This window comes from Triticum aestivum, chromosome 7A (assembly GCF_018294505.1).
Source record: "Triticum aestivum cultivar Chinese Spring chromosome 7A, IWGSC CS RefSeq v2.1, whole genome shotgun sequence".
In the NCBI taxonomy this organism is placed as follows: Eukaryota; Viridiplantae; Streptophyta; class Magnoliopsida; order Poales; family Poaceae; genus Triticum; species Triticum aestivum.
Window position 1 is genome coordinate 18,093,298 of NC_057812.1, and position 24,323 is coordinate 18,117,620.

Below are 24,323 nucleotides of genomic sequence, written 5' to 3' on the forward strand. Positions count from 1 at the left end.
GCATGATGAGCTATTATATCAGTGGGTGAAAGAAACGTGAATTAGATTCAAGTGGGGGGAACATGGCACAGATCCAATGTACTACTAATCAAAGCACTTTGATTAGTAGTACTAATCCTGTCTCTTTCACCCACTGATTAGTAGTACTTTCCATCTGCGCCATGTTGCCTCCACTTGAATCTAATCCACGTTTCTATCGCCCACTGATATAATAACTAATCATGATCATCAAATCATGTGAGGAGACTATTGTATAAAACTTGTACAAATACAGTGCAAATACGCAGAAGAAAATAAAAAAGGAAAATTTAGCAGCAGGGCTGGTTGGACACAAGCTACTGCTATATAGCGGTAGCAGTAGCGCTGGTTCCACCAACGCTACCGCTAAATATTAGGAATAGCGGGGGCCCAATCCACACGACTGCTAAATAATATACAGCAACCTAGTAGTAGCGCTGGTCCCCGTGCTACTACTAGGCAAAAAAATCACGCTACTGCTAGGGTTTTACCTAGTAGTGATAGTAATATCATGAGATCCGAAATGAGCATTACTGCCACGAGATCCAAAGTGGGCATTAATACCATTTCATTAAAATAGAGCATTAATATTCATATATTGGACACAAATAAACAAATGTATGAGCATTATTAACACGATATCTAAAACAAGAGCGCATATCACATTTATGCACGTTACACATACTAATATAAGCAGATCCAAAATGATCACTAGTGTATCTCTGCGAATTTGTTTGATAATAATAATTTGAATACGGGTGATCAAGATATATTGCATTCATGAATCTATAGATACAGAAATATGATTATGCATACAATGAAAATATAGTTATTTATAGAGGGCATGAATACCAGGAGATCCAATGTTTGCATTAATACCACGAGATTCAAATTGAGCATTATTATTAATAGACTTGACACAACTTCACAAGTGCATGTCATTGGTTACAAGAGATACAAAACAACCACACTACATTTACGGAAATTACATACGTTCATAAGAGGAGATGCCCTCTATGTTAATTTATTTCACAATAGCAATTGGATATCCACGGCCAGGCTGTATTGCATGAATCCATCTATGCCAACATCGTTTTGAGTTCAACCCATCTACGTAAATTATATGTATATATGTAAGAGAAAATACCAAATGAGACTTATCTATAAATACATAGGGCAATAATACCACGGGATCATAAATAAAAATTAATACCACGAGCTCCAAAGAGAGCATTACTACTACGAGATCCTAAATGAGCGTTGATATTCATAGATTAGGCACAAACACTCAAATGCAGAAGCATTAGTAGCACGAGATCCAAAATGACCATACTACATTTATGAAACCCCCCAATACATGCACTATAAATAATTGCCAACATAATGTACATCACCTACATCCATCTATCTCTTCCCTACACATCCTTCTATATACATTCAGTTCCACCTATCTTGTCTTCAAGACAGTTCGAGGTTTCTAGGTAGCGTTGCACCAATGACAACAACAATGACGACCACCATCAGCTTCTCTACCATTCTATTCATCTTGCTTTCTGTGGCAATCACTGCTCAGACCAATGACTCTGGTAGTGGTATGGCGAGGGTGACCAACCTCATGGTGGAAGCATGCAAGAATGCCTCAAGCTATCATCGTGAGCTTAAAACTATCACACATGAATTTTGCTTGTCGACCCTCCGGTCAGACAATAGGAGTGTGGAGGCAAAGGACCACCTTGAACTGGTGCTAGTTGCCATCGACATCCTTAAAGGCCGCCTCACCACTGCCAATCACAACATTGAGAAAATGCTAGAAAAAGCAAAGAATGGCACGGTGGCAATGCGCGATCTTAGTACTTGCAAGGTGTACTTTGATACAACAATGAGAATCTCAATATATGTGATGACATGGTCAAAGATTTCCGCGGAGATAAGGGCAGGCTAAAGTCCTTTGAGCTTCCTCGTTGTGTTGACAGAGCGGGCTACCCAGTTGACGAGTGTTGGTTCGGTCTTCAATACGATATGCCATGGGCGGATGCATTGATGAGTGAAAATCGTGAGATTGACATGGTGGTCAACCTCGACTATGCCTTCCTAGCACCATATGATGTCAGTGATTAATATAATGCTAGTTTTGTGTGCGATAAATGATGTTGTAGCAACATCAATTTTATTTCATTTAAAATAATGTTTAAAGTGTCACATTTGTTCTACTCTTCTTTTTTTACACTTATTTTGTTTTACTCTCTTTTTTGTTGTTCTACTCTCTCTTTCTCCATGTATCTACACACACACACGCGCGCACACACACACACACACACACACACACACACACACTATTTCTGATCATGAGATCAGAATAATATTATGATAACTAGTCGACTCGTCGTAGCAGCACTAGTTGAACTGCACCCAAGGACAAATTGAACTTCGGCAAACAATGTCCAAACGGGGCTTGCGATATACCATGCGAAAACTATGGAAACGAGGATCACAACCTATGTTGAGGCTTTTGCAGAATCTACACAGTTTAAAAGCATTTTTTTCAAACCTTTTTCTTCAAACAAAAAACATGAAGTGTATTTTCGAGCTCGATTCTAAAACGTTTATCGGAATGAAGCAATTCATATGTCGTTGGAAAGATGCTACAAGGCTGCTAATTACACAACGGTTAAAGGGAGATTCGAAAAAACACAAAATTTCTCAAACCAAACTTTCGAACTCATATTTTTGGCTTCAAACCAAACGGCCCGTTTGATTGACGCAAATGATATGGCAGTGGAAAGCTTATGAAAATGCGCTTGTTTTTCATGCAGAAAGTACGTTCCAATTTTAAACATATTAAAAGCAATTTGAAATAGGTTGAAGTTCCACCGAGAATGCATTTTCCCGTTTGTTTCTCAATGGTTTGCTGGAACACAACCAATGATTTGGCCTTTGAAAGCTTGAATATATCCGAAACATTCCTGTATATATTATTTCTCCAAACGCTTTACGGTTTTAAGTCAGTTTCGAAAATGGCCAAAACCAATTTTTGGGCGCCATTCTCGTGAACTTTATCTTAATGGGAAACTTTTATGGAGAGAGTTTTCTCTAATTTCTAGCCATTTTGAAATAATTTTAAAAACAGCAAAATCATGCATGTGGCTTTCATCACGAAAACAGAGTCTTCGAAAACGTAGTGCATGAAGAAGTTGTCCTTATGGGGTTTGTGTGTTTGAACTTCACTCTGTTTCTTGTGTAATTGTTTTGCCCATGACTCTGAAACCACTCATAGGAATTGAGCAAATGATACACCGACAGAAACTATTGAAGTGGCACAACTTTTCTGTGCTGAGTATTTTTCCCATTTTTGTGGCGGTTTAAAACATTTTTTAATACGTTTAATGAAGTATATTAAGAATGTTAAAGAGGTATAATCAATGCCTGTACTAGGTGTATTGAAGATGGGAGTACATACTCCCAAGAGTACATAAAATTAGTCATATTCTAAGATACCCCAATACGAGTTTTGTGTGGGTCTATTTTACTAACACTCTTAAGATCTTATTCTACTAACACTTTTTTATTCTAACCCTAAAAACACTTTCTTATTCTCCTAACAACACCATGTTGAGCGAACCAACCTGTGGTTGGATGGTTAGAAGGACAGTGGTATCCCCAGCCCACCAGGGTTCAAGTCCTGGTGCTCGCATTATTCCTGGATTTATATCAGGATTTTCAGTGATGCGCTTTCAGTGGGAGGAGACGTTCCCGTTGACGACGAGGCGTCTATGGTGACTTCGTAAATTTCAAGATGACATGCCAGTTCAGTCTCTCGAAGGTGCTCATAGGGGTAGGATATGCGTATGTGCGTTCATAGAGATAAGTGTATGTGCATATGTATGAGCGCTTGCGTCTATACTGATGTTCAAAAATAACACCGTGTTGATCAGTAGCTATGTACTAACCCGACAAAAACAACCGTCCCAAACAGCGGGGAAAAAAGAAAACCCACCCCACATTATCCTCTCTGTCCCACAACTTCCATCTACTCCCCATGACCACCCCCCCCCCCCCCCCCCCCCAGCCCGCCACCTCCCCAATCCCCATGGCACTGCACCATCTCCCACCCTGCGGCGCACTAACACCGCCCTCCCACGCGCCGCCACACCACTGCCTCCTCCGTGCTGACGAACCGCCTCCTTCCCCACGCCACGGAACCACCTCCGTCCATGCGCCTCCTGCCATGTCCATCCACCAACACCTCCCCTAGCCACGGCCATCGCCACTCCCCTGGCCACGGCCGTTGAAGGCCTCCAATGGTCACTGTCACCGCGTGCCACTGGCTGCCACTGGCCTCATAGGTCGCGCTTCCCATGCCTGTAGTTGCCGAGCCCCTTCTCTCTCGCACGGAGGGAGGTAGAAGAAGAACCGGAGGAGACAGCACTGAATTTTGCCGGCGACCAACGCCGCTACAGGCGCACCAACGCCCTAATCTTTTCTCTTTTCAGCTGGCTCAAACCAAGCAGTACACAAAGGGTATTTATACAGGGAGTATGCACGCACGAACGCCGCGCTCCACTCCTGTCCACACGCCGACGACGCGTTGCACGCTCAGCTCGCCTGGCCGAGCGCACGGCGCGCCACTACGCGCAGGACGTGGTCAGCTCCAACAGAACAACGGCTAACCTGTAACTCTCGACGACTCGGACGCGGCCACATACCGGCGTCCGACCGAACCAGAACACACGCACACACACAGGGCACACCCGCCACGGCTACGAAAAACCTAGACATGCACCTACATGCTGGTTGATACCGACGCCGTGGATAATTTCTAACATTCTCCTCCTAAGCCACGACCTCGCCGTCACCGGAGTTGTTACAGCTCCTGTCGATGTCGTGACCACCACCGCGGACTCGACCTGGCGCACTGACGCCGGTCACCACCGTGCATGATTCATCGTCTCCGGCAACATACGCCGAGCTCCTTCTCTGCCGATGACACACACCTGGCGTCCCTCGGCAACAAACGTCGTCGATGCTGTCATGCTCAAACACGAGCCTTCCCGGACGCCGCTTCACGGCGTCGCACTGCACCGCTGCGGCCTCCGTCGCCGCGCAGCACCTCCATGCTGCCATGCCGTGCCGCACGTCCACGGCCTCTGCACCACCACGCAGCGCCTACGCGGCCGCCGCGCTCGCCACAGGCCACCTCCGCGTCCGCCATGGCAGCCGCAGTGCAACGCACCTCCACAGGCCAACACAAGGCCCGGAGCTTCACCGCGCAGCCACCGGCGAATGCCGCCACCGCCGGCATGCCCCCGGCAAGGGCAACGACGCCCAAGACAACTAAGCTCATGGTACCAATTGTAGTTGCCGAGCCCTCTCTCTCTCGCACGGACAGAGGTAGAAGAAGAACCGGAGGAGACAACACAGAAGTGTGAGCCATGGACATAGCACTATAGGTGGAATAGATGGTAGTTGTGGAGAAGACAAAAAGAAGGAGATAGTCTCACATCAACTAGGCGTATCAATGGGCTATGGAGATGCCCATCAATAGATATCAATGTGATTGAGTAGGGATTGCCATGCAACGGATGCACTAGAGCTATAAGTTTATGAAAGCTCAAAAAGAAACTAAGTGTGTGTGCATCTAACTTGCTTGCTCACGAAGACTTAGGGAAATTTGAGGAAACCCATCATTGAAATATACAAGCCAAGTTCTATAATGAAAATTCCCACTAGTATATGAAAGTGACAATATAGGAGACTCTCTATCATGAAGATCAAGGTGCTACTCTAAAGCACAAGTGTGGTAAAAGGATAGTAACATTTTCCTTTATCTCTTTTTTCTCATTTTTTTTATTTGGGCCTTCTCTCTTTTTTTGGCCTCTTTTTATCGTCCAGAGTCTCATTCCGACCTGTGGGGGAATCATAGTCTCCATCATCCTTTCCTCACGTAGGATAATGCTCTAATAATGAAGATCATCACACTTTTATTTACTTACAACTCAAGAATTACAACTCGATACTTAGAACAAAATATGACTCTATGAATGCCTCCGGCGATGTACCGGGATGTGCAATGAATCAAGAGTGGCATGTATGAAAGAATTATGAACGGTGGCTCTGTCACAAATACGATGTCAACTACATGATCATGCAAAGCAATATGGCAATGGTGGAACGTGTCATAATAAACGGAAAGGTGAAAAGTTGCATGGCAATATATCTCAGAATGGTTATGAAAATGCCATAATAGGTAGGTATGGTGGCTGTTTTGAGGAAGGTATATGGTGGGTTTATGGTACCGGCGAAAGTTGCGTTGCACTAGAGAGGTTAGCAATGGTTGAAGGGTGAGAGTGCATATAATCCATGGACTCAACATTAGTCATAAAGAACGCATATACTTATTGCAAAAATCTATTAGTTATCGAAACGAAGTACTATGTGCATGCTCTTAGGGGGATAGATTGGTAGGAAAAGACCATCGCTCATCCCCGACCGCCACTCATAAGGAATACAATCAATAAATAAATCATGCTCCAACTTCTTCACACAATGGTTCACCATACGTGCATGCTACGGTAATCACAAACTTTAACAGAAGTATTTCTCAAATTCACAATTACTCACTAGTATGACTCTAATATCACCATCTTCATATCTCAAAATAATCATAAGGAATCAAACTTCTCATAATATTCAATGCACTTTATATGAAAGTTTTTATTATATCCCTCTTGGATGCCTATAATATTAGGACTAAATTTATAACCAAAGAAAATTATCATGTTGTCTAAGGACTCTCAAAATAATGTAAGTGAAGCATGAGAGTTCATCAATTTCTATAAAATAAAACAACCGCCGTGGTCTAAAAAGATATAAGTGAAGCACTAGAGCAATATTGCCTAGCTCAAAAGATATAACTGAAGCACATAGAGTATTCTAATAAATCACGATTCATGCGTGTCTCTCTCAAAAGGTGTGTACAGCAAGGATGATTGTGTCAAACTAAAAAGCAAAGACTCAAATCATACAAGACGCTACAAGCAAAACACATATCATGTGGTGAATAAAAATATAGCCTCAAGTAAAGTTACTGATAGACGAAGACGAAAGAGGGGATGCCTTCCGGGGCATCCCCAAGCTTAGGCTCTTGGTTGTCCTTAAATATTACCTTGGGGTGCCTTGGGAATCCCCAAGCTTAGGCTCTAGCCACTCCTTATTTCATAGTCCATCAAATCCTTACCCAAAACTTGAAAACTTCACAACACAAAACTCAACAAAAAATCTTATAAGCTCCGTTAGTATAAGAAAATAAATCACCACTTTTGATACTGTTGTGAACTCATTCTTTATTTATATTTGTGTAATATATACTGTATTCCAATTTTTCCATGGTTCATACCCCCCGATACTAGCCATAGATTCATCAAAATAAGCAAACAACACTTAGAAAATAGAATCTGTCAAAAACAGAACAGTCTGTAGCAATCTGGATATTTCGAATACTTCTGTGACTCCAAAAATTATGAAAAATTAGGACAACCTAAGCAATTTGGATATTAATCTTGTGTAAAATATTCAAGCATTTATCGCGTTCCAGAAGCTCAGATCAATTATGTCACTGCGCGCAAAAGTTTCTATTTTTCAGCAAGATCAAATCAACTATCACCGTAAGCTATCCCGAAGGACTTACTTGGCACAAACACTAACTAAAACATAAAAACCACCTCTAACCAGAGGCTAGATAAATTATTTATTACAAAACAGGACGTAAAAAGCAAAAACAAAAATAAAATTGGGTTGCCTCCCAACAAGTGCTATTGTTTGACACCCTTAGCTAGGCATAAAACACGAATAGATCTAGGTATTGTCATCTTTGGCTTGAAATCCATAAGTGGTGCACATAATAAATTTTCTTTCTTGGAAAGTGTTTCACGCCCTTCCTTAACGAAAATTGAAATCTAATGTTTTCTTCTTTCATGTCAATAATTGCACCAATCGTTCTAAGGAATGGTCTACCAAGAATAATAGGACGTGTAGGATTGCAATCTATATCAAGAACAATGAAATCTACGGGCACATAATTCCTATTTGAAAGACTAAGAACATCCTTAATCCTTCCCATATGTTTTTTAATAGTGGAATCCGCAAGATGCAAATTTAAAGAACAATCATCAAATTCATGGAAACCTAACACATCAAATAAAGCTTTTAGAATCGTGGAAACACTAGCACCCAAATCACACAAAGCATGGCACTCATAATCTTTAATATTAATTTTAATAGTAGGTTCCCACTCATCATAAAGTTTTCTAGGGATAGAAACTTCCAATTCAAGCTTTTCATCAAAAGATTGCATCATAGCATCAACGATATGTTTAGTAAAAGCTTTGTTTTGATTATAAGCATGAGGAGAATTAAACATGGATTGGAACAAGGAAATACAATCTATTAAAGAACAATTATCATAATTAAATTCCTTGAAATCCAAAAGAGTGGGTTCATTGCTACTTAAAGTTTTGACCTCTCTAATCCCACTTTTATGAATTTTTGCATCAAGATCTTAAAACTCTGAATCATGGGGACGCCTTTTAACTAAAGTTGACTCATCTCCAGTTCCATCATTATCATGGTTTATATTGGAAAACAAAGATTCAATAGGATTCACATCAATCACTTTAAGATCTTCATCTTTATTTTCATGGAAACTAGAAGAACACGCTTTTACAGCCCAATCTTTTTAGCACACATCTTAGCGGTTCTTTCTTTGCACTCATCAATGGAAATTCTCATAGATTTGAGAGACTCATTGATATCATGCTTGGGTGGAATAAAGTTTCAAAGAATCAACATCAAGAGAAATTCTATCCACGTTCCTAGCTAAATCATCAATCTTAAGCAATATTTCCTCAGTCAAAGCATTGAAATTCTTTTGCGAACTCATAAATTCTTTAACACTATTCTCAAAATAAGAGGGAATCTTATTATAATTTCCACAAGAATTGTTGTAGGAATTAACATAATTATTAGAGGAATTACTAGGAAACGACCTAGGATTAAAATTACCTCTATACGCGTTATTACCAAAATTGTTCCAACCAACAAAATTCACATACATAGATTCATTATTATTTTCAATCAAAGTAGACAAAGGCATATCATTGGGATCAATAGGATCACTCTTTATAGCAAATAATTTCTTAAGCTCATCCATCTTTCCACTCAAAACATTAATCTCTTCAATCGCATGCACCTTTTTACTAGTGGAAGATCTTTCGGTATGCCATTGAGAATAATTAACCATAATATTATCTAGGAGTTTAGTAGCTAATCCTAAAGTAATTTCCATAAAAGTACCTCCCTCGACCGAATGTAAAAGATTTCTAGAAGCAAAGTTCAATCCGGCATAATTTTTTTGTATAATCATCCACAAATTCAAACCATGAGTAGGGCAATTTCGTATCATCAATTTCATCCTCTCCCAAGATTGTGCAACATCTTCATGATCAAGTTGCTTAAAATTCATAACATCGTTCCTAAGGGAGTTGATCTTAGCAGGAGGAAATACTTGGAAATAAAAGCATCATTACACTTATTCTAGGAATCAATACTATTTTTAGGCAAAGATGAAAACCAAGTTTTAGCACGATATCTGAGTGAGAACGGAAATAGCTTCAATTTAATAATATCATTATCCACATCTTTTTTCTTTTGCATATCACACAAATCCACGAAATTGTTAAGATGGCATGTGGCATCTTCACTAGGAAGGCCGAAAAATTTATCTTTCATAACCAGATTCAACAAGGCGGCATTAATTTCACAAGATTCCACATTAGTAGCACGAGCAATCGGAGTACTAACAAAATAATTATTATTGGTGTTGCAAAAGTGACACAATTTGGTATTCTCTTGAGCCATCGTGACAAAGAAAGCAATCCAACACACGAGCACACAAAAAGCAAGCGAAGAAGACGAACAGAATAGGGGCGAAGAAAAGGCAAATATTTTTGAAAATTGTTTTAGAAGTGGTGGAGAGGAAAACGAGAGGAGAATGGTGAATAATATAATGCAAGAGATGAGAGTTTATGATGGGTACTTGGTATGTCTTGACTTGGCGTAGATCTCCCAGAAATTCTTCCTACTACTTCTTGAGCTTGCGTTGTTTTTTCCATTGAAGAGGAAAGGGTGATGCAACAGAGTAGAGTAAGTACTCTCCTCAGTTTGAGAACCAAGGTATCAATCCAATAGGAGAAAACAAACAAGTCACCGAATACTTGAACGAACAATCAAATAACATGCACCCAACGCGATAAAGGGGTTGTCAATCCCTTCACGGTTACTCGCAAAAGTGAGATCTAATAGAGATAGATAAACAGTAAAGTAAATATTTTTAGTATTTTTGGTTTATAGATCGGAAAGTAGAAGATTGCAAAGTAAGTAAATCGGAAACTTATATGATGGAAAATAGAAGATTATATGATGGAAAATAGACCCGGGGGCCATAGGTTTCACCAGAGGCTTCTCTCAAGATAGAAAATATTACGGTGGCTGAACAAATTACTGTCGAGCAATTGATAGAAAAGCGCAAAGTTATGACGATATCTAAGGCAATGATCATGAATATAGGCATCACGTCCGTGTCAAGTAGACCGAAACGATTCTGCAGCTACTAATATTACTCCACACATCGACCGCTATCCAGCATGCATCTAGAGTATTAAGTTCATAAATAACGAAATTACGCATTAAGCAAGATGACATGATGTAGAGGAATTAACTCAAGAAATATGATGAAAACCCCATCTTTTTATCCTCGATGGCAAAATAAAATACGTGCCTTGCTGGCCCTACTGTCACTGGGAAAGGACACCGCAAGATTGAACCCAAAGCTAAGCACTTCTCCCATTGCAAAAAAAACCAATCTAGTTGGCCAAACCAAATAGATAGTTCGAAGAGACTTGCAAAGATATCAAATCATGCATATAAGAATTCAGAGGAGATTCAGATAATATTCATAGATAAGCTAATCATACATCCACAATTCATCGGATCTCGGCAAACACACCACAAAAAAGTATTACATCGAGTAGATCTCCAATAACATCGAGGAGAACATGGTATTGAGAATCAAAGAGAGAGAAGAAGACATCTAGATACTAGCTATGGACCTGAAGGTCTGAGGTAAACTACTCATGCTTCATCAGAAGGGCAATGGTGTTGATGAAGAAGCCCTCCGTGATCGGATTCCCCTCCGTCAGGACACCGGAAAAGGCCCCTAGATGGGATCTCACGGTTAGAGAAAGTTGAGGCGGTGGAAAAGGGTTTTCGTGGCTCCCCCTGTTCATTTTGGGATATATGAGAATATATAGGCGGAAGAAATAGGTCGGTGGAGTCGCGAGGGGCCCACAAGGGTGGGGGGCGCGCCCTCCGTCCTTGTGGCTGCCTCGTGGCTTCCTTGACGTGCACTCCAAATCCTATGGATGTCTTCTTGTCCAAGAAAAATCATCGCGAAAATTTTATTCCGTTTGGACTCCGTTTGTTATTACTTTTCTACAAAACTCTAAAACAAGGAAAAAAACAGAAACTGGCACTGGGCTCTAGGTTAATAGGTTAGTCCCAAAAATCATATAAAATAGCATATTAATACATATAAAACATCCAAAACATATAATATAATAGCATGGAATAACCAAAAATTATAGATACGTTGGAGACGTATCAGGCGCCACAAAAGAGCTTGATGTCTACTACGCAACCTTCTTCTTGTGGAATCGTGTTGGGCCTCCAAGCGTAGAGTTTTGTAGGACTGTAGCAAATTACCCTCAACTGGATGACCTAAGGTTTATCCATCCGTGGGAGGCGTAGGATGAAGATGGTCTCTATCTGCAACCAAATAACAAAGAGTCTCTTGTGTCACCCACACACCCAATACAATGGTAAATTGTATAGGTGCACTAGTTCGGTGAAGAGATGGTGATACAAGTGTAATATGGATGGTAGATATAGGTTTTGGTAATCTGAAAATATAAAAAGAGCAAGGTAACTAGTAGTAAAAGTGAGGGAAAACAGTATTGCAATGCTTGGAAACAAGGCCTAGGGTTCACGCTTTCACTGGTGCAAGTTCTCTCAACAATGATAACATAATTAAATCATATGGCAATCGCTCCACGTGTGACAAAAGTCACTCCAAAGTTCCTATCGCGGAGAACATAAGATGAAATTGCTTGTATGGTACGAAACCACCTCAAAGTTATTCTTTCCGATCAATCCATTGTGTTATTCCTATAAGTGTCACAAACAGCCGTAGAGTTCGTAGTAAAATAACACCATACGACACACATCAATCAACCCTAATGTCACCTAGATACTCCAATGTCACCACAAGTATCCGTGGGTCAATTATACGATATGCATCACACAGCTTCAGATTCATAATATTCAATCCAACACAAAGAACCTCATAGAGTGCCCCAAGATTTCTACCGGAGAAACAAGGACGGAAACGTGCATCAACCCCTATGCATAGATTACCCCAATGTCACCTCAGGAATCCGCGAGTTGAGTGACAAAACATACATCAAGTGAATCAATAGAACACCCCATTGTCACCACGGGTATCCCATGCAAGACATACATCAAGTGATCTCAAATCCATAATAGTATCCAATCCGATAATAGTGAAACCTAAAAGGTAAAACTCAATTCATCACAAGAAGATAGAGGGGGAAAAACACCATATGATCCAACTATAGTAACGAAGCTCGCGGTACATCAAGATCGTGCCAAATCAAGAACATGAGAGAGAGAGAGAGAGATCAAACACATAGCCACTGGTACATACCCTCAGCCCCGAGGGTGAACTACTCCCTCCTCGTCATGCAGAGCACCGGGATGTTGAAGATGACTCCGGTGATGATTTCCCCCTTCGGCAGGGTGCCGGAATGGGCTCCCGATTGATTTTTCGTGGCTATAGAGGCTTGCGGCGGCGGTACTCCTGATCTAGGTTTATTTCTAAGGTTTTTGGGATTTATAGGAGGTGTTGGCGTCGGGGACAAGTCAAGGGGGCCCATGAGGTGACGACTAGGCAGGGGGCGCGCCCCCCACCCTTGTGGTTGCCTCGGGACTCCTCTTCGATATCTTTTTGTTCCAGTATTTTTTATATTTTCCAAATATATTCTCCGTAAATTTTCAGCTCGTTCCGAGCACTTATATTTCTGCACAAAAAAACGACACCACGGTAGTTCTGCTGACAACGGCATCAGTTCGGGTTAGTTCTAATCAAATCATACCAAAATCATATAAAAATATTGTAAACATGGCATGAATACTTCATAAATTATAGATACGTTGGAGACGTATCAGCGTGCCAGGAGACCCAGGCGCGCCCAGGTGGGTTGTGCTCACCTCGAGGCCCGTCTTCGCATGATTCGAACACTGAAAATCCTATAAATAGAGAAACCCCAAAAATAACCCTAGATCGGAAGTTCCACCGCCGCAAGCCTCTCTAGCCACGAAAAACCAATCGGGATCCCGTTTCGGCACCCTGCCGGAGGGGGAGATCATCACCGGAGGCCATCTTCGTCATCCCTATGGTCTCCATGATGAGGAGGGAGTAGTCCATCCTCGGGGCTATATAAGGGTTTGTACCAGTAGCTATGTGTTTAATCTCTCTCTCTCTCGTGTTCTTGATGGCACGATGTTGATGTATCAGGAGGCCTTTGTTAATATAGTTGGATAATATGGTGTTTCTCCCTCTCTATCTTGTTGTGATGAATTGAGTCTTCCATTTGAGATTTTGTTTTATCGGATTGGATACTTTAATTGAATTAAGAGCACTTGACATATGTCTTGCAAAAATAATACCCATGGTGACAATGGGGTATTATATTGATTCACTTGAGATATGTTTTGGCACTCAACTCGCGGATTCCCGAGGTGACATTGGGGTAATCTATGCATCTGGGTTCATGCTCGTTCTCGTCTTTTGTTTCTTTGGTAGAAATCTTGGGGCACTCTTTGAGGTTCTTTGTGTTGGATTGAGTATTATGATTCTAAATTTACTTTGGTGTTATTTTAGTACAAACTCTTGATACATCGATCGGAAAGAATAACTTGGTGTTATTTTAGTATGAACTCTTGGATAGATCGACCGAAAGAATAACTACAAATAATTTCTTCTTATGTTCTCCGCTAGATAAGAACTTTGGAGTGATTCTTCATCGCACCTTGAGGGATAGTTATATGATCCAATTAGACTAGCATTGTTGAGAGATTGCACTAACGAAAGTACGAACCCTAGGCCTCATTTTCAAGTATTGCAATACCGTTTGTGCTCGGTTTTATCAATTGCTACCTTGCTGTTTTTATTGTTCCTATTACAAAAATCAATATCTACTATCATTACTACACTAGTATCGCCATCACTAGTAGGAAACAGGGCATTACTCCCACTTCCAGAGGGCCTTTAGTCCTGGTTATGGAACCGAGGCAAAACAAACGGGACTAATACCCCAAACCTTTAGTCCCAGTTGGCTTATGAACCGGGACTAAAGGGGCTCCACGTGGCCGCTGTGGGGCGCCTAGGCAGGAGGACCTTTGGTCCCGGTTGGTAACACCAACCGGGACTAAAGGGCAGCCACGCATCAGCAGCTCGCAGGCGCTAGGTTTTTTTTTTGAAAGGGGGGTTTATTAAGGGTTTTGGATGGTTTAATTAGGGGTTTCAGATTGTGTTAGCTATAGCTACTACATATAGAGAGAAGTGACCTCTCTTTCTTCGTGCTTGGTCGATGCTAGCTACTACATATAGAGAGAACTCGACGCTAGCTAGTAAGCAAATGAAAGAACCATTCATTACACAACATCAAGATCATGAACATATATAAAGAGAAGTGACCTCTCTTTCTCCGTTCTTGGTCGAACAACAAGTTTTCGTATATCTATCCAACGCTACTACATATATACAATATAACATCCCTAACATCATCAATCGCCAAACTCCCATTGAATTTCTGTATGGTATTCTCTGTCTGGTTGTGCTCATCCCACACATGTACACCTTTTCCATTCCACAGCTGTAAAAGTTCTTCAACTAATGGCCTTAGGTACACATCTATGTCGTTACCGGGTTTCTTAGGGCCATGGATGAGCATTGGCATCATAATGAACTTCCGCTTCATGCACAACCAAGGAGGAAGGTTATAAATACATAGAGTCATGGGCCAAGTGCTATGATTGTTGTTGTGCTCCCCAAAAGGATTAATGCAATCCACGCTTAAACCAAACCATATGTTCCTTGCGTCACCTGCAAAGTCCCCCCACGTTCTCTTGATTTTTCTCCACTACGACTCGTCAGCGGGTGCCCTTAACTTCCCATCTTTCTTACGGTCCTCTTTGTGCCATCGCATCAACTTGGCATGCTCTTTATTTCTGAATAGACGTTTCAACTATGGTATTATAGGAGCATACCACATCACCTTGGCAGGAACCCTTTTCGTGGGGCACTCGCCCTCAACATCACCAGGGTCATCTCGTCTGATCTTATACCGCAATGCACCGCATACCGGGCATGCGTTCAAATCCTCGTGCGCATCGCGGTAGAGGATGCAGCCATTAGGGCATGCATGTATCTTCTGCACCACCAATCCTAGAGGGCATATAACCTTCTTTGCTTCGCATGTACTTTCGGGCAATTCGTTATCCTTTGGAAGCTTCTTCTTCAATATTTTTAGTAGCTTCTCAAATCCGTTGTCAGCTATACCATTGTCTGCCTTCCATTGCAGCAATTCCAGTGTGGTACTGAGCTTTGTGTTGTCATCTTTGCAATTTGGGTGCAACCCTTTTTTGTGATCCTCTAACATGCGATCGAACTTCAACTTCTCCCTTTCATGTTGGCATTGTCTTTTTGCATCAACAATGACCTGGTGAAGATCATCATCGGGCACATCGTCTGGTTCCTCTTGATCTTCAGCTTTCCCCGTTGCAGCATCACCGTATTCAAGGGGCGGATAGTTGTCATCATCCTCTTCTTCTTCTTTGTCTTCCGTCATAACCCCTCTTTCACTGTGCTTTGTCCAAACATTATAGTGTGGCATGAAACCCTTCTCAAGAAGGTGGATGTGAAGGGTTTTCGAGTCAGAGTAAGCCTTCGTATTCCATTAGATAGGGCATGGACAACACATAAAACCATTCTGCTTGTTTTCCTCAGCCACTTCAAGAAAATTATGCAGGCCCTTAATATACTCGGAGGTGCATCTATCACCGTACATCCATTGCCGGTTCATCTGCGTGCATTATATATAATTAAGTATGTGAAAAACAATTACAGGACCTCATGAATAGAGAAGCAACCAAATAAATAGAATTTCGTCATCACATTAAAACCAAAGTACAGTAGTGATCAAATGTTATTACTGAAAAAATAAATACATAAAGTTCATACATAGTGCTCATTGAACAACATATAGCTCTCTAGAGCATGTAATTAAAACATACATTGAAACTATGTAAAACAATTAATTGCAACAATAAATGTGATCATAATCGCAACTAAGGTAACAATTCATCCAATGGCTTAATGATACCAAGCCTCAGTATGAATGGCATACTTTCTAATCTTTCTTATCTTCAAGCTCATTGACTCCATCTTGCTCTTGTGATCTCGACGACATCCGCAACATGCAACTCCAATTCCATCTTATCGTCCTCAATTTTTTTCAATTTTTTCTTCAAGTAACTATTTTCTTTTTCAACTAAATTTAGCCTCTTGACAAGAGGGTCGGTTGGAATTTGTGGTTCACATACCTCCTACATAAAAACATCTATGTCACGTTGGTCGCCATAATTGTCATAAACACTAGATGAAACAAATAGTTATAAAAGATAATATGCCACATCTGAATCATAGATAGGACGAGGGCTGACAGGGCAGATAACAAAACCATGGCACTATATAATAACAAACAATAATAAAAGTAAGAATATTATACAAGTATCTATCTAAATCATACAAGTAAGATTTTTTTTAGAAAGACGATAAGAACAAGAGGCTCACCACAGTGGTGCCGGCAATGAGATCGGCGCGGGCGATCGACGACGATGAGGACGGGGATGAGACAGGACGGACCGTCAAGCCTAGAAAAATCTTGAGGAAAAAGCTTAAGTGTGGCTCGGGCATTTCATCGAAGACCTCATGTGCATAGGAGGTGACAGCTAGAGCAACACACACCTCTCCCACACGGCCAGCCAAAAAGCAGAGCACTGAGCGGTTACGGGCGGGGGTATATATATATATATAGGCTTCTCTTTCGTCCTAGTTTGTGGCTAAAACCAGGACTAAAGGACAACCTTTGGTCCCGGTTCCAGCCACCAACCAATACTAAAGGTGTTGGGCTAGGAGCGAGGCCCGTTGGTCCGGGTTCGTGTCTGGAACCGGGACCAAAAGTGTCAGACGAACCGGGACCAATGGCCCCCGAGGCCCAGCCGGCACCCTGGCCTCACGAACTGGGACTGATGCACCCTTTGGTCCTGGCTGAGTGAACCGGGACTAATGCCCTTATCCTGGCCTCAACCAAAGCCCTGTTTTCTACTAGTGCATATGTTCGCCGAACTAGTGCACCTATACAATTTACCATTATATATGGTGTGTTGGGGACACAAGAAACTCTTTGTTATTTGGTTGCAGGGTTGTTTGAGAGAGGCCATCTTCATCCTACGCCTCCCACGGATTTATAAACCTTAGGTCATCCACTTGAGGGAAAATTGCTACTGTCCTACAAAACTCTATGCTTGGAGACCCAACACAAGTCTACAAGAATAAAGTTGCGTAGTAGACATCAGCTGTCTAATTGTGTCGATCTGCTCCTGTTGCCGCAGTAACATGTGTTCCAACTCCGCGTTCTTTGTTTCTACCTTATGAAGCCGGTCTGCATCATGTTTCTTTTTTCTCCGATGGCTTCTATAAGTGTCGTTCCACACCGAAAACCCCTAAACCCACGGAAGAACACCTTTGCCTCGTGTTCATCCTCCGTGTTTAGGATTCCCAAGGGCGTCTGTAAGCTCGTCGTTCTCTCTCTTGGGCTAGTACAACCCCGTTAGATCATCTCCTATTGCTTGAAGTAAAGCGTCCGAGGTTGTTTTAAGACTTTCCTTTTCAATAATCTCCGCTCTCGCTGGGTCCAACTTTCCCCCATGCGCATAAAACCAATTCCTGGACCTCTCGGTCCAATCCGCTGTTTTTGGAATGACCCCTTCAGCAATCATCTTGGCCTTAGCTGCTTCCCACCTAGGCACGCCTCTCTTGTAGCCACTTGTCCCCCGAACATGGTGACTCTTTTTTCGCAGCATTTATCTTATTTTTTCTCAACCATTCCTTAGCTTCGTCTGATTCCTTGTACTTCACAAATAGGTCACAGTGATCTTTTACCTTCTCTAGTGCTCCAGTGAATTATGGAGTCTTCTTTTCTGCCTTGGGGTAGTCGTTGTATAATCTTTTCTTTCAGGTCTGGAATTGTGTGGTCATCTTCTTAAGAGCAAACTGCTTGACTTTCAACCATTGGCCATTCTGCGACTTCATCGATGTTGTACATTATGCCATCGGCCAAATTTTTGGCCCGGCCTCGTACCCTTGTAGAAGATTTGCTCGATCTAGAGGGCTAAGAGAAGAAAGATTCGTTAATATATATATATATATACACAAATCATTTAATACATCTAATGATCACCAGAGGCCTTAAATATATATACCTCTCAGGACTTTGTTAATTGTCTAACATTTTCTTCGCCAGCATCTGGTTCTTCCTCAAGTCCCTCACCGGACTCGTTCAGATATTGTGAGCCATCATCTGGTTCATTCTCTTGGTTTTGGGAGGAGCGTATCATGTCAAAGATGCTATCATGTTCATGGTCTCTACCTCTATAGTCCATAGCTTAACTAATCTAGAAGAAAGATAAAACAATTAGAATGCATTCAATAAGCAAAAACTGAATCATAGTATCGAGAAGAACAATACCGGAGATGCAATCAATACTCAGCAGGGCCAGGCCGGCGAAATCCGGGGCCCTATGCCAAACTCTGAAATGAGGGCCTATCTTTCAATGGACGAGATACAAAGAAACATTGGGCAGAGTAATGTAAAGGAGAGCACAAAAAAGATTTAAATTCCAAACCATATACAATATATAGTGATTCGGTAGAAATAATAAATACTTGGTACCTTTTGTTCCCATTGATTATCCTATCGGCATATTCATCCTTGAAGCAACAAGGTCAGCTCGCTATGTGATGTCTACTACACAACCTTCTTCTTGTAGACGTTGTTGGGCCTGCAAGTGCACAGGTTTGTAGGACAGTAGCAAATTTCCCTCAAGTGGATGACCTAAGGTTTATCAATCCGCGAGAGGCATAGGAGGAATATGGTCTCTCTCAAACAACCCTGCAACCAAATAACAAAAAGTCTCTTGTGTCCCCAACACACCCAATACAATGGTAAATTGTATAGGTGCACTAGTTCGGCGAAGAGAAGGTGATACAAGTGCAAAATAGATAGTAGATATAGGTTTTTGTAATCTGAAAATATAAAAATAGCAAGGTAACAAGTGGTAAAAGTGAGCGTAAAAGGTATTGCAATGATAGGAAACAAGGCCTAGGGTTCATAGTTTCACTAGTGCAAGTTCTCTCAACAATAATAACATAGATAGAACATATGACAAGCCCTCAACATGCAACAAAGAGTCACGCCAAAGCCACTAATAGCGGAGAACAAACGTAGAGATTATGGTAGGGTATGAAACCACCTCAAAGTTATTCTTTCAAATCAATTCGTTGGGCTATTCCTATAAGTGTCACAAACAACCCTGGAGTTTTTACTAGAATAACACCTTAAGATACAAATCAACCAAAACCCTAATGTCACCTAGATACTCCATTGTCACCTCAAGTATCCGTGGGCATGATTATACGATATGCATCACACAATCTCAGATTTATCCAACCAACATAAAAGTACTTCAAAGAGCGCCCCAAAGTTTCTACCAGAGAATCAAGAACGTGTGCCAACCCCTATGCATAGGTTCCCAATGTCACGAAACCCGCACGTTGATCACCAAGACATACATCAAGTGTTCTCATAAAGACTCAATCCGATAAGATAACTTCAAAAGGGGAAACTCAATTCATCACAAAGGAGTAGAGGGGGAGAAACATCATAAGATCCAACTACAATAGCAAAGCTCGGGATACATCAAGATCGTGCCATAGAGGAACATGAGAGAGAACACGAGAGAGAGAGAGATCAAACACATAGCTACTGGTACATACCCTCAGCCCCGAGGGAAAACTACTCCCTCCTCGTCATGGAGAGCGCCGGGATGATGAAGATAGCCACCAGTGATGGATCCCCCCTCCGGCAGGGTACCGGAAAGGGGTCCCGATTGGTTTTTGGTGGCTCTGGAGGCTTGCGGCGGCGGAACTCCCGATCTATCTTCTGTTCTGGAAGTTTTAGGGTACGACGGTATATATGGGTGAAAGGAGAACGTCGGTGGAGCTACGAGGGCCCCACGAGGCAGGGGGGCGCGCCCAGGGGGAGGGCACGCCCTCCACCCTCGTGACCGCCTCGTGGCTCTTCTGACGTGGGGTCCAAGTCCATCAGCTGGGTTTCCTTCCAAAAATAACTTCTCCAGTTGATTTCGTTACGTTTTGACTCTGTCTGATATTCCTTTTCCTCGAAATACTGAAATAGGCATAAAACAGCAAATCTAGGCTGGGCCTCCGGTTAATAGGTTAGTCCCAAAAATAATATAAAAGTGGATAATAAAGCCCAATATTGCCTAAAATAGTAGATAAAGTAGCATGGAACAATCAAAAATTATAGATACGTTGGAGACGTATCAAGCATCCCCAAGCTTAATTCCTGCTCGTCCTCGAGTAGGTAAATGATAAAAAAGATAATTATTGATGCGGAGTGATACTTTGGCATAATTTCAACTTAATTCTACTTACTTGTGATATGAATATTCAGATCTGAAAGATTTAAGACAAAAGTTCATATTGACACAAAAATAATAATACTTCAAGCATGCTAACTAAGCAATTATGTCATCTCAAAATAACATGGCCAAAGAAAGTTATCCCTACAAAATCATATAGTCTGGCTATGCTCTATCTTCACCACACAAAGTATTTAAATCATGCACAACCCCGATGACAAGCCAAGCAATTGTTTCATACTTTTGACATTTTCAAAACTTTTTCAATCTTCACGCAATACATGGGCGTGAGCCATGGATATAGCACTATATGTGGGATAGAATGGTGGTTGTGGAGAAGACAAAAAGAGGGGAAGATAGTCTCACATCAACTAGGCGTATCAATGGCCTATGGAGATGCCCATCAATAGATATCAATGTGAGTGAGTAGGGATTGCCATGCAATAGATGCACTAGAGCTATAAGTATATGAAAGCTCAACAAAAGAAACTAAGTGGGTGTGCATCCAACTCGCTTTCTCACGAAGACCTAGGGCGATTTGAGGAAGCCCATCATTGGAATATACAAGCCAAGTTCTATAATGAAATATTCCCACTAGTACATGAAAGTGACAACATAGGAGACTCTCTATCATAAAGATCATGGTGCTATTTTGAAGCACAAGTGTGGTAAAAGGATAGTAGCATTGTCCCTTCTCTCTTTTTCTCTCATTTTTTTAATTTTTTTTAATTTTTTTTGTTTGTGCCTTTTCTCTTTTTTTATGGCCTCTTTTTTTCTCTTTTTTTTCGTCTGGAGTCTCATCTCGACTTGTGGGGGGAATCATAGTCTCCATCATCCTTTCCTCACTTGGGACAATGCTCTAAAAATGATGATCATCACACTTTTATTTTTCTTACAACTTAACAATTACAACTCGATACTTAGAACAAAATATGACTCTATATGAATGCCTCTAGCGGTGTACCGGGATGTGTAATGACTCATGAGTGACATGTATGAAAGAATTATGAATGGTGGCTTTGCCACAAATACGATGTCAACTACATGATCATGCTAGCAATATGACAATGATGAAGCGTGTCATAATAAACCGAACGGTGGTAAGTTGCATGGCAATATATCTCGGAATGGCTATGGAAATGCCATGATAGGTAGGTATGGTGGCTATTTTGAGGAAGGTATATGGTGGGTGTATGATACCGGCGAAAGTTGCGCGGTATTAGAGAGGCTAGCAATGGTGGAAGGGTGAGAGTGCGTATAATCCATGGACTCAACATTAGTCATAAAGAACTCATATACTTATTGCAAAAATCTACAAGTTATCAAAGCAAAGTATTACGCGCATGCTCCTAGGGGGGTAGATTGGTAGGAAAAGACCATCGCTCGTCCCCGACCGCCACTCATAAGGAAGACAATCAATAAATAAATCATGCTCTGACTTCATCACATAACGGTTCACCATACGTGCATGCTACGGGAATCACAAACTTTAACACAAGTATTTCTCAAATTCACAACTACTCAACTAGCATGACTCTAATATCACCATCTTCATATCTCAAAACAATTATCAAGCATCAAACTTCTCATAGTATTCAACACACTCATAAGAATTTTTCTTTTATTAGTCTTGTATGCCTAGCATATTAAGATCATTTAAGCAAATTACCATGCTATCTAAGACTCTCAAAATAATATAAGTGAAGAATGAGAGTTCATATATTTCTTCAAAATAAAACCACTGACGTGCTCTAAAATGATATAAGTGAAGCACTAGAGCAAACAATAAACTACTCCGAAAGATATAAGTGAAGATCAATGAGTAGTCGGATAATTATGCAACTATGTGAAGACTCTCTAACATTTAAGGATTTCAGATCTTGGTACTTTATTCAAACAGAAAGCAAAGCTAAAGAAAAATAAAATGACGCTCCAAGCAAAACACATATCATGTGGTGAATAAAAATATAGCTCCAAGTAAAGTTACCGATGAACGAAGACAAAAGAGGGGATGCCATCCGGGGCATCCCCAAGCTTAGGCTCTTGGTTGTCCTTAAATATTACCTTGGGGTGCCTTGGGCATCCCCAATCTTAGGCTCTTGCCACTCCTTATTCCATAGTCCATCGAAGCCTTACGCAAAACTTGAAAACTTCACAACACAAAACTTAACAGAAACTCGTGAGCTCCGTTAGCGAAAGAAAACAAAACACCACTTGAAGGTACTGTAATGAACTCATTATTTATTTATATTGGTGTTAAACCTACTGTATTCCAACTTCTCTATGGTTTATAAACTATTTTACTAGCCATAGATTCATCAAAATACGCAAACAACACAATGAAAACAGAATCTGTCAAAAACAGAACATTCTGTAGTAATCTATAACTAACGCAAACTTCTGGAACTCCAAAATTCTAAAATAAATTGGTGGACCTGAGGAATTTGTCTAGTAATCATCTGCAAAAAGAATCAACTAAATAGCACTCTGCAGTAAAACGTTCTAGCTAATCTCGTGAGCGCTAAAGTTTCTGTTTTTACAGCATGATCATAAAGACTTCACCCAAGTCTTCCCAAAGGTTCTACTTTGCACAAACTCTAATTAAAACATAAAACCACATCTAAACAGAGGCTAGATAGATTATTTATTACTAAACATAACCAAAAAGTAAGAAACTAAAATAAAATTGGGTTGCCTCCCAACAAGCACTATCGTTTAACGCCCCTAGCTAGCCATGATGATTTCAATGATGCTCACATAAAAGATAAGAATTGAAACATAAAGAGAGCATCATGAAGAATATGACTAGCACATTTAAGTCTAACCCACTTCCTATGCATAGGGATTTTGTGAACAAACAACTTATGGGAACAAGAATCATCTTGCATAGGAAGGTAAAACAAGCATAACTTCAAAACTTTAAGCACATAGAGAGGAAACTTGATATTATTGCAATTCCTACAAGCATATGTTCCTCCCTCATAATAATTTTCAGTAGCATCATGAATGAATTCAACAATATAACCAGCACCTAAAGCATTCTTTTCATGATCTACTTGCATAGAAATTTTATTACTCTCCACATAAGCAAAATTCTTCTCATTCGGAATAGTAGTGGGAGCAAACTCAACAAAATAACTATCATATGATTGAGAATTAAGATCAAGATGACAAGTTTCATGGTTATCATTATTCTTTAAAGCATACGTGTCATCACAATAATCATCATAGATAGGAGGCATGCTTTCATCATAGTAAATTTGCTCATCAAAGCTTGGGGGACAAAAAATATCGTCTTCATCAAACATAGCTTCCCCAAGCTTGTGGCT

At 40.9% G+C, this 24,323-nt stretch overlaps 1 pseudogene; it reads left to right on the forward strand.

Annotated features, from left to right (window-relative positions):
- The first annotated feature begins 1,513 nt into the window (after positions 1-1,513).
- On the forward strand, positions 1,514-2,136 carry LOC123152210 (uncharacterized; annotated as a pseudogene).
- The last annotated feature ends 22,187 nt before the right edge of the window (positions 2,137-24,323 follow it).